Source organism: Camellia sinensis, chromosome 10 (genome assembly GCF_055761805.1).
Source record: "Camellia sinensis isolate YWXY chromosome 10, ASM5576180v1, whole genome shotgun sequence".
Classification (NCBI taxonomy): domain Eukaryota; kingdom Viridiplantae; phylum Streptophyta; class Magnoliopsida; order Ericales; family Theaceae; genus Camellia; species Camellia sinensis.
Window position 1 is genome coordinate 152,905,851 of NC_138970.1, and position 11,731 is coordinate 152,917,581.

General features: G+C 36.2%; 1 long non-coding RNA gene across 1 annotated transcript; it reads left to right on the forward strand.

Moving 5' to 3' along the window:
* The first annotated feature begins 6,915 nt into the window (after positions 1-6,915).
* LOC114276219 (uncharacterized) lies at positions 6,916-10,973 on the forward strand. The gene is made up of 2 exons (XR_014342754.1): positions 6,916-7,182; positions 8,195-10,973. It is a non-coding gene; the product is annotated as an uncharacterized LOC114276219 (long non-coding RNA).
* The last annotated feature ends 758 nt before the right edge of the window (positions 10,974-11,731 follow it).

Consider the following 11,731-nt stretch of genomic DNA (forward strand, 5'->3'; position numbering starts at 1 on the left):
ACTGTGGTCTGGGAGACCACTTTTGTGGTCGTAAACCACTTTTGGTGCTCGTAGACTAGTTTTTGTGTCTCCCGGCTGCGCGCCTTGCCTCCCAGACTTTTGTCTTGCATCCGTTTTGGTTTATTTTTTGGTACAAACCTTGTTTTCCTTGTTTGGAGAATGGTACAAGGGTGGGAGACTAGTTCTTCCCCTTTGAGACCACTTTTCTTCCCGTCAGCCAGTTTTCTGGTCGAGAAACTGGTTTTCTTAGTCTTTGTGCCACCTTTTCTGGCCGGCCACCACACCACCACCTTGGTCTCATGCAACAGACCACCACTCCCACCTGGCCGACCACTTTTTGCCTTGGCCGACCACTTCCACTGGTTGGCCGACCAGTAGAAATAGTTGGCCCCACAAGTGGTCGGCTGCTTTTCACCAGCTTCCTAAAGATATTTTCTTTACAGTTGGAAGGCACCAGAACCATCCTCCATACACGTGTATGGAGGGATGGCCTTGGACCCTTAGCTTCTTCAAAAAGCTTGAGCTTTTGTTCTCTATAAGAAGAAGCCTCCCCCATCTTCCCCCAGGTTGAGCTTTTGGTGTTAGAGAGTGATAGATACACCTTTATCTCTATATCTCTCTCTTTGTTTCATTTTTGTGCCTAAAAGTGTAGTTTTATCATACTTTAACACACAAACACACACTCAAACACCATCCTTTTGTTGCTGAGGTGCTTAGGCGTTGGTTTTAAAGTTTTTGGATTGGTTTGAGCTTGAAAAACTTGCTGGAGTTGCAGTTTTGAAGGTGGTCATCAAGGGTGAGTCTTTAACTCCTTAAACCCTCATTCTTGCTTAAGCTTTTAGACCTATTTGCATGCTGATTTAAGCTTAACTTCCTACTATAAAAAGTTCTATTTTTCAGTCCTTGTGATGTTTGTTTGAGGTCACTTTTGTGTTGGGGGTTGTCTACCCCCTCTTAGGCCTTGTTTGGCCTTGCTTTTGTGCCTTCTTTTTAAGGTTTTGGGACCACCTTGTTTTGACCTTCTCACCACTGAAACTCAGAGGAATTTCAGTGGTGGAAGTGGTGTTTTGAGGTCCCAATAAGGAGAGGGTCATCCCCTCTCCTTGTGTTTTCAATACTTGTTTCATTAGCCTTATGTGTGAGCATGTTTGTTAAGCTTATGTTGGCCATATCTTAGCATGTATTTGGGCTTATTTTCCTGTGGCATACCACTGTTTTTACTTGGTTTTGTCACTCCATGCATGCCTAATACACTTGTAGTGTAAATCTCATAAACTAGTCTTGTATGCTTCATGAAGTAGCATGTCATTTTAGCTTATTTTAAGTCTATCTCAGCATGTTTTTGGTGATGTTTTTCCATGTTATACCTCTGTTAAGGTTTGGTTTGGTTAACCCTTGCATGCTCCTTGCACTTGTAGTGCATTTCCATTCAATAGCCTAATGTGTATCATGCTTTAACATGTCATTCTAGCATGCTTTTGGCTTAACTCTAAGAAGCTTTTGTCCATGTTTTAGCATGCTCTAGCTCTGATTTGTGTTGCTTTGGTCATGCATGCCATGCTTTGTATAGTTATAGTGCATTCTAGCTTGTTAGCTTTGAGTTTCCAAGTCCACTAGCATGCATTACTTGGACTATTTGAATGATTTGGCATCATTTATAATGTAATTTCAGTCCATGTTTCATGGTCATGCACTTGCATTTTTTACTCTTTCAATGCGTTGGAGGGTTTCCCCATTTATGCCTTAACATGGGTCATTGCGTATGCCTTCATGCCTAAGCTTGCGAGCCATCATTTCAATGTGTTTTTGGGGTTATTTTGCCATGATATAACTCTGATTTTTGTTGGTTAAGTCATCTCATTCTTGGTCTTAATAGGTGTAGTGTAATCCATCTTATTTGCCTTGCATTCTTCATGCCTTATGCCCTTCATGCTAGCTTGTTTTGGCTTCCTTCCATACATGTTTTAGTATCATTTTGACATGTTCTAGGACTGTTTTAGGTTGCCTTTTCCATATGCTTCATGCTTTGTATAGCTATAGTGCAATTAGCCTTGCTAGCTTTGTGTTTTGATGACTCATGCATGCTATCTTTGAGCTATTTAGATGATTTGGCATCATTTAATACTTCATTTAAGAGCATTTAGCATTGTCATGTTCCCACTTCATTCACCTTTTGAGTGCCTCTAAGGGTTGTGCATTATTGCCTTGCTTGTGGCATAGCATGTATGCCATCTTGCCTAGGTCCTTCAGCCTCTATCTTAGCATATTTTGGTCTTTGTTTAGACCTAATTAAGCTCTGTCCATGGTTGGTTCATGCACTTGTGCCATGTATTGCATGCCCTCTTTTGTAGTCCTCTTTACTAGCTTCATGCTTTAAGGACCTTTGCATGCTATGCTTGCTTTGTTTGAATGATTTGGCATCATTCCATACCTTATTTCAGTGCATTTAGTGTTGTCACACTTCCATGTTTATCACTCCTTGAGCACCCTTGAGGGTTATGCCCTTAGGCCTACTTGATAGGCCAAGGCATGTGCATGTTTGCCTTGCCCTTTTGTGCCTTTGTTTTGGTGTTATGGCCACTGATTTCGGCATGGCTGAGGTCTGTCCACTTTTGGTTTAAGTCTATTTAGCATTATGTATGCCATGTAGTTCATCGCATTGAGTATGCAATGTTGTTTGCATGTTGATTTATCGCATTATATATGCCATATTCTTTGCATTGTGTATGGTTATATTACATTGCATTGTATATGCATGACATTAGCCTTGTTAGGTTATTCATGTTGCATTGCATGTTTGCATGCTTAAGTCATATTGCATATTTGCATGCTTGTGTTGCATTGCATTTTTGTATGCTCCATGTTACATAGCATTGTGCATGCCATGTTATGTGTTGCATTGTGTTTGGAATAGGTGTAAGTCCAAACACGAGAAACGAGGGACGTTTCACACTTGAAGTGATGAAACGTGCCTCAATTCTCGGTCGCCGATGCTCTTGATCATACATGATAGAGCTCTAGGCATTTATGTGTTTATTTGTGCATTCATTTCATATTGAATTGTGCAACTTCGCCTCTCGGCCATCATGCATCGAAATGTGTGATTGGTGGCCGAGGGTCGAGAACCACACTCCCTTGAGCTTATGAAATGATAGGGAGGGTGGTTGTGCACACATATCTTGCAAATACATTGTCATGCCCTTTCTTGCTCTCTGTTGTAACAAATTGGAGAAGTGCAGCAACAACTGGTCGGCCAGCCAGAAAAACTAGCTGGCCGACCACTTTTTTTGCTTTGCAACAACAAAAAGTGGTCGACAGGTGGTCTCCCACATCAACAACTGGTTGGCCACCCTCCCACAGGTCCCCAAGGTGAGTTGGAAGCTTTCTGGAGCTTGGTGCAAGTTTCTGAAAACAGTTGCAAACAGAGGCAAATTGGGGCATCATGACGGATTTCCGAACGAGGCAACCGGGCATGTATGCACCCTTCTTCCTCTGAGGACATTGTTTTACTGCTTTACTTAGCTAATTTGCTTAGCTAGTTTATGCTTTGGATTCTCTATTTAAGTAGTTAGCTGCTTAATTGTTTTGTAATAGTTAGTTAACCAGGATTAGTTAATTAGCTTCGTTGTGATGTAATAATTAGTTTAATTAGCTTAGATTAGCTAGTTAGCTTCTTTTCGGATCCTCCGTCGAGAGGGTCAACTGTTGTAATAAGCGTGTGTGTATGTGTGATGCATGTCTTCTAACCTCTATTTCTTTCTCCCTTTTACTTAACCGCTTACGATGGTTAGTTTTAGGGCATATTTTGTTTAGCATACCTTATGTTTTACATGCGTGCATCCATTCATCTGGTTTGCATGCACCGGGCTCGGCGCATCATACAAACCAACATTGTATTTCAATACATTTGCTTGAATACGTGTTCAATAGCATACTATCAAGTTGCATTTCACATGACATTCTAGAATAACCGAGCCTATTTTAGTCACATTCTTGTATGTGTTGCATTAGCCATCTTAACATGAACTAGGATCATGCATGATTTCTAACTAGTTCTTTGTTTTGGCTCAGAGTACACTGTGAGTGTTTACGCTTTAGCATACTACATGTGTGTTATTGACTGCCATGTTCAGCATGCTTGCCATGAGGCTAACTGATTATTTGATATAACTGTCTGAATGCCTATGGGTGAAGGTTGGATTACTTGAATTGGAACAATTCATTGAATCCCCGATTTAGCCTACTTGTGAGTAGCAAACTCCAAATCATTTTCACAAACGAACATGCAATGTTTTGTTCCAAATTAGGCGATCTAGTCTATACTTGTATGTTGTGCGCATCACGTAGTAAGATTAGCTAATTAACTGGAATAAGAGCACATGTGTTTTCAAAAACAAAATATCATGCTTAGTACAGGCCGATCTTTGATCGGCCGAGCAAGGGTGCTCATTGCATGACCTTCCCCTCTCGTACCCAAGTTCCCAAGCCGAGGCAACTTTGGTGATGATGGACACATGACCTTAGGCGTGAGTCAGGGTTTCCTAAATTTCTCCCAAAATAAAATATTTAGGTGGCGACTCTGTATCTGGAAAAACAGTCCATGTTTGGCACTTCTTTATAAAAATCAGTTTTCCAAAACGATTTGTTAGATTTGGACTCTATGGTGATTTATCGGTCTCACATTGCACTTTGTGGGATTTAGATTCAGAACTGTGATATTGAGTCCGAACTGTAGTAGCTCAGAACAAAACGAGATTCGCACCCTTCGCGCGCGAATATTGGAGAGTTCTCTTAGGGCACGTCTACAGAGTTATAGACAAATGGAACCTTTGCTGAAATCACCACACACGCGCACGCGCAACAAAATTTATTTGAATTTTTCCAAATTCTTATAGGAAATTATTTGAATTTCAAATTGAATTTAATTCAAATTTTGTGTCCAAAAATTGTGCCTCTTTCAGTTCAATTTCCAAATAGATTAACAGTTTCCAAATCTGTTGCACACCCAGATAGATTCTGTTTTTTTTCAAACAAATTTAACTACTGTGCAGTTATCTATTGAAACTGCCAGATCTGTTTGAAATTCAAACAGTACCTGTACAGTTGGAAAATGTATCTGTTCACTTCTTTTTCATACTTGTTCGAGACAGTTTGTGTTGCCTATAAATTCAAATCATTCCAGTAGTGTTTAGAGATTCGAAAATAGTCTGAAAATCCATTTTCTTGCTGTCCAATCTTTGCTTTGTTGCATATATTCTTCATATATTTTTTAGGAAAAATTTAGAGAGTATAGAACACAGGTTCTAGTTTGCCAGACAAATTTGTTTGGAGTGCTACTACAAATTTGTGAAGATCATTGTATTTTAGGAGATAGACGCCATTAACCCATAAGCACTGCAGCGGGGCGAATATGTCTTAAGAACAGAATGACACACACTCGACTTGATCTTTTAAATATTCATTCGGTTCGGTAAAATAAGTTTGGTATGCTATTTATTTTATTTGTTTGATTTAGTTTCAATTTATTTATTGTATACAGAAGATTGTTCCAACAAAAAAGTCCTAAATTGATATGGAATTTCCAGCTCTAATCCAAAACATTGTTAACTCCTTTTTCATTTTGAAAAATCAATGTCTTAGTTTGATAACGTTACATAACATAGTAAAATTAACTATTTTCAAACTGTAAAATTTCTAAATGAGAACAAAAATTTGTAAAATATACGGCCAATTGAAACAATTAGATTTCTAATTCTGTATTAGGAATGAAATTTTCAAAATTAGTACAATAGAATTTTATTATTGAAATTTCCTTAAACTTGAGAAACTTCTCTGTTTCATCAAAATAAGAAATTTTCTCTATTCTATCAAGATGTTCTTTTTGGTTAGGTTTGTGGAGTTTTGGATAAATAAAAACTTGATTTTTTCAAATAAAAAACAAAGGGTTAATGTTGTTCTCAAGCGTAAACCTTCCCTCTTCGATTCTTACTGTCATATTTATTGAAGTCGAAACATTTGTTATGAGGCAAAAAACTTAAGTTCATAGCGAATCAATTTAAACATCATTTATAACAAGAAACTACAACACGATTTCCAGTACTACTTACAACAATGGGGATAATGGGAGGAGAGGTGGTTGTTTTTGTTGTTTCATTTCATTTAGGAATTACGTAGAAAATATATTATATTGGTTTTATCTCATAAGGGTAAATTTAGCAAAAAATAAATAAAAACAAAAACTTCCACTTTCGATGTTTAAAAACTCAAGGACCTCAATTGGGATGTGTAATGTCCCGACTTTTATTACTCAGATAATATTATCTTTTTTCTTTAAATCAGTCCATTTCAATAATAATAAACATCAAAGGTATTTAGAAAGGAATAAATTACAATGTCCTCTCTCGTGTACATGTAATGAAATACAATATACACCCATAAGCATTACGTCATCAATTACAAAATAACGAAATATATAAAAGGGATTAACCCTTTTTACAATACTTTAACATTCCGCCTGCATTTAAAAAACCCCATGGCTAACAATTAACAGAGTTCAAGTCTCAAACAACTCTTCACTCCATATTTGAAAAATGATTAGTAATGTGCGATGAATACAAAGGTCCAGTAGGAATCCCAATAATCCAAAACAATAGCAACATATAGATAGCTATGATTATGAATGCTCCACGTATATATATATATATAGGGGTGTGCATAATATCGCCAAAATCGCTCCGAATCGCTCTGAACTATGCATTTTTTAAACTCTGGCAAGAGGGTTGGGCTAGCTGGGGTTTTAGGACTAGCGGGTCAGCGCGGGTGGCGGGTGAAATTTTGCCAACCCGTGGTTATAACCGACTCGACCCGCCTCTGATGCAAAAAAAACAAATCCTCTGTTACACATACACACACAGCAAGAAATTTCAGCCATAGATTAATGCACACACATCTATCACACATATACTCACACACACACAATAATTCTTTAATTAAACCTAATTGACACCCACACAGTTCATCTCATTCATTCATATTGATTCACCGCTACTGTCTTCTAGTCTCATTCCTCACCTTGCTGATCGGTTGTCATCACTGCCGCTGTAGCCTCTCCTCACCGCCACCGCCATTGTCTCATTTTCTTGCCAATCGGTGCCTACTCGTCGTCGTCGACTCGTCGCGTCGGTAAGTGACTCTCTCATTGCTCTCTCTCGATGTTCGCTCTCTCTGCTCTTTTCTCTCTCTTTGTTTTTTTCTTTTTCTCTCGCTGATCTCTTTTTCTCTGTTCTTTACTCATGCACTGTTGTTAGCCTCTCTATATATATATATATATAACATGTTGCCAACAAATTTTTCTCATATATTTCTCTCCCATATTTCTCTCATATTTTCTCTTTTGTAAAATTGTTGTGTCATTTATTTTGGAGCTATATACTCCAAAGTTATGCTTTCAAACTGCTTTCAGTAAACAAGTTGTAAGTTATTTAGTTTCAGTATTCAAATTGGTTATTTGTGAACTGTTTAGATTATAGAGTTCTTATTGAGAATATAGCTGACACTATGAGATTGAACATTTTAGCTCAATTCCATGTGACTCATTGCACCATCATACCTATCAAGCCAATTAGAGAGTTTCATATGACCAAGAAATGGATCAGTGATGGCATTTTGAGCTAGCAAATACTATACAAAAAAGTGAAGATCTTTGTTGATGTAGAGAAATTAACATCAAGGCATTGGTGCTTTCTCAAATTAGTCCACACTTGCTAAAGGACCCTCATTTCCCTAAATGAGGATTGAGTATCCTAGAATAAAAGCTCAATTAGGACATTTTCATTTTTTTTTATTTTTGATAAATAAAGCTCAATTAGGACAATTACAATCATTCTAATGATTTAAAGCCATAATGTTGATGAATAAACACCATTTTGTCACCATCCTAACCCTAAAATATGTGGTCTGTATATCTGGAAGCCCAAGGACAAAAAGAGCTTCAGTTACACCTATTTCACTTGTAATTGCATGTTTGGTGCATAAAGAGTATAATTTGAGTATGTGAGAATAATCTGATTATGGATTCTTACTTCATTGACATTTACATATAAAAGTAACTCATTGACAATTTTTATTTATATATACTTATCATCATTGATATTTATTTACTGATCATTCATGTAAATTTTTTATTTTGTAATAGAGAATGGATGATGAGGGAAATACAAATGATGGTTGCGTTGCTGGTGGAAACCCTCATGCACCAACTGCAGAATCAACTACTGTTGCTAGTTCTACCACTACCACAATGCCTGCCAAAAATTCTGGTAAAACTCGCCCATGCCCTAGTATTAATTTAGATAAAAAGAAATCTGAGATTTGGGAACACTTCACCTTACTTGATGATTGTGAGCTTGATAAACCTAAGGCTGCTTGTAATTATTGTGGTAAGGATTATGGTGCTTGTGGAAAACAAGATGGGACTAGTAATATGTGGAACCACCTTAAGCATCAATGTATGAAGTCTCCTATTAGAGAAGTGGACAAAAAATAAAAAAACTCTCTTATTTGTTAAAAAAGAAGGAGAGCAGAAGGAACATGATGGTCAAAAGATTGGATCTCTCAAAGCAGTAGGATATGATGAAAAACTTTGTAGGGAAGCACTAACAAAGATGATTATAATTAACGGATTACCTTTTAGGCATGTGGAGAAGGAAGAGTTTAGAAATTTTTGTTTAGTTATGGAACCTAAGTTTCCCGTCCCTTCTCGCACTACTGTTGCTCGTGATTGTCTGAATTTATTTCTTGATGAAAAACAAAAATTGAAAAAAGTTCTAAGAAAACAACGAGTATGCTTAATCACTGACACTTGGACATCAATTCAAAATCTAAATTATATGTTTGTCACTGGCCATTTGGATTGATAATGATTGGAATTTGCACAAAAGATTCCTAGTTTTTGTATAGTTCCTAATCATAAGGGCGAGACAATTGGCAAACCATTAGACAAACGTTTGCAAGACTGGGGGATTGATAAGATTTTCATTATTACAGTTGATAATGCAAACTCTAATGATGGTGTTATCGCATTTTTGAAGAGAAAAACCAAAGATTGGCGTTCCATCTTGGCAAATGAGTTTTTGCATATGAGATGTTGTGCACACATAGTGAGTTTAATTGTTTGTGATGGTTTAAAAGAACAAAATCACTCAATTGCCAAGATTTGAAAAGCTGTGAAATATATAAACTCATCTCCGGCTAGGCTACAAACTTTTAAAAATTGTGTGGAGCATAAAAAGATTACTTGTAAAAGTTTGCTATGCCTTCATGTTCCAACAAGGTGGAATTCCACCTATTTGATGTTGGAGGTAGCTGAGAAATTTCAAAAACTTTTGAGTGTTTAGAAGAGGATGATCCATGATTCAAGTTATCTTTCATGGAGAATGATGATGAAAATGAGAATGCAAATGAGAATGATGGTGGAAGACGCAAAGGGAAAGGAAAAAGATTCATTTCATATCCTATAGAAGAAGATTGGAAGGTAGCTAAAGTCTTTGTGAAATTTTTAAGACTTTTTTATCATGTGACTTTACAAATTTTAGGGTCTTTGCATGTTACATCTAATGTTCTTTTTCATCAACTTGTATCGGTGCAATCTAAATTAGTTCAATTGAGTAAAAGTGGAGATGCAATGTTGAATAACATGGCTGATAAGATGAAATTGAAATACGAAAAATATTGGGAGAATCTCGATAACATCAATTTCTTGTTATATGTTGCCGTTGTGTTAGACGCTCGCTACAAGTTGACATACCGTAAGTTTTCATTCAATAAAGTGTATGAAAATGACAAGGTAGAAATTTTAGTGGCAAGGGTGAAGGCAACATTGGAGCACTTGTTTGATCATTATTATGTTGAGAAGAACAATGTTGCTAATGTTGCACCTTCATATGAAAGTCAAGCTCCTTAAGTGATGGAAGTTGATGAAGAGGAAGAGGAAGATCCCATGACACTCTTTGCCTCTCAATATATTAACCATTTGGAGTCGAAAAAAAGTGTGGAGAACAAATCAGAGTTGGAAAAATATTTGGTTGATGATTGTGTAGACCTAAGAGTTCCAAACTTTGATATTTTGAATTGGTGGAAGGTTAATGGCAATAAGTATAAGGTTCTCTCTCTAATAGTAAGAGATGTGTTGGCTGTCCCAGTTTCTACAGTGCCCTCTGAGTAAGCTTTTAGTACCAGTGGACGTGTGCTTGATCTATTTAGGAGTTCTTTGACGCCAAAGATGGTGAAGGCTCTAATTTGTGCACAAAATTGGTTACAGTCTTCATCAATTCCAATCAATCTTAGAGAATGTATGGATGATGTTGAACAATATGAAGGAATTGAGTTAGGTAATTTTTTTGATTTGTGTTTATTTTAAATTAATTATTTAATATTGATTTTAGTTTTTATGTAATTTTGAATAACATTAAAAATATTTTTTATTTTTCAGAATTTTTTGTATCATCTACTACACAATAAGTAACTATTGTTGAGGACTAATTTGTCTCCAAGCTAGTTTGGTTTTAAAGTTCTTGAGATTAGACTTAATTCTTACTCTTGAATATTATTTTGTTGTATTTTTTTTAATTTTTTTATAATGATTTTGATGATAGTTTTTTGTTATTTATTTATGTTTTCTTTGCTTATGTGTACAGATTGATGAAGTTTTTGGAGTTTGGTCGAAGCAATTGTGAATGATTGAAGTTATTGTGGAGTTTGATGAGTAGATTAATTTTTTGAACTTTTGGATTGTTTGTGGACTTTGATTAACTTTTCAGAATTTTTTTTTTTAGAACTATGTTAGATGTTGGATTTAGATTAACTTTTGAACTTTTGGATTGTTTGTGGACTTTGATTAACTTTTCAGAACCTTTTTTAGAACTATGTTGGATGTTGGATGTTAGATGAACTATGTTGGATTGTTTGCGAACTATGTTGAGCTTAGTTTAACTTTAGAACTTTTTTTTAATATTTATTGCCTTGTTAAATTATTATTGTATAATTTATTTGGAGTGTTGGATTTTTAGTTTACTAGTTTGTTAATGTTTAATGTTATATTAGATGAATATTTTAATTTTGACTATTTCAGTTAATTTATAAATTAGATCTTGTTAGGTTTTTATTCTTGAAAATCCCGTTTGACATAACTCCTTTCAGTTGTAATTTTATTCATTTTTTTATTTCAGTGAGGCTATGAAGTAGAGAAGTTTGTGATGTCTATTCTTTCATGTTTGCTACTTGGCCATTTGTGCGCTCGAGCAGAGAACCTTTGGTTCCAAAAGTTTGAACTGTCTGCAAAAGTATTGGAAGTTGTGTTTTTGCGCTCGAGCGGAACTTCCTACACTCAAGCGTTAGTCTGCTCGAGCAGCCATTCTTGCGCTCAAGCGGAAATTGCAGATCTGTTTTCTATAAATATATGTTTCGGTCCGATTTTAGGGTACGGTTTCCAGAACTTCTTATTGGATATTAGAGCTTATATTTGGAGCTTCTTTGCAAGTTTCTTTGATGTTTGTTTGAGTTTAAATCTGGTTTGAAAATTATACATCAAAGGATTATTTGTTTTGTTCAATACAAAAGAGAGTGTTGTTCTTTGGTGGATTCCATGGAATTCGAGCCTGAAGCTTTGGTGGATTTCGGAATGGCTCATAGTCGTGATTCGACATCGACGTTGTGGATTCAACGTTGTGCAAGA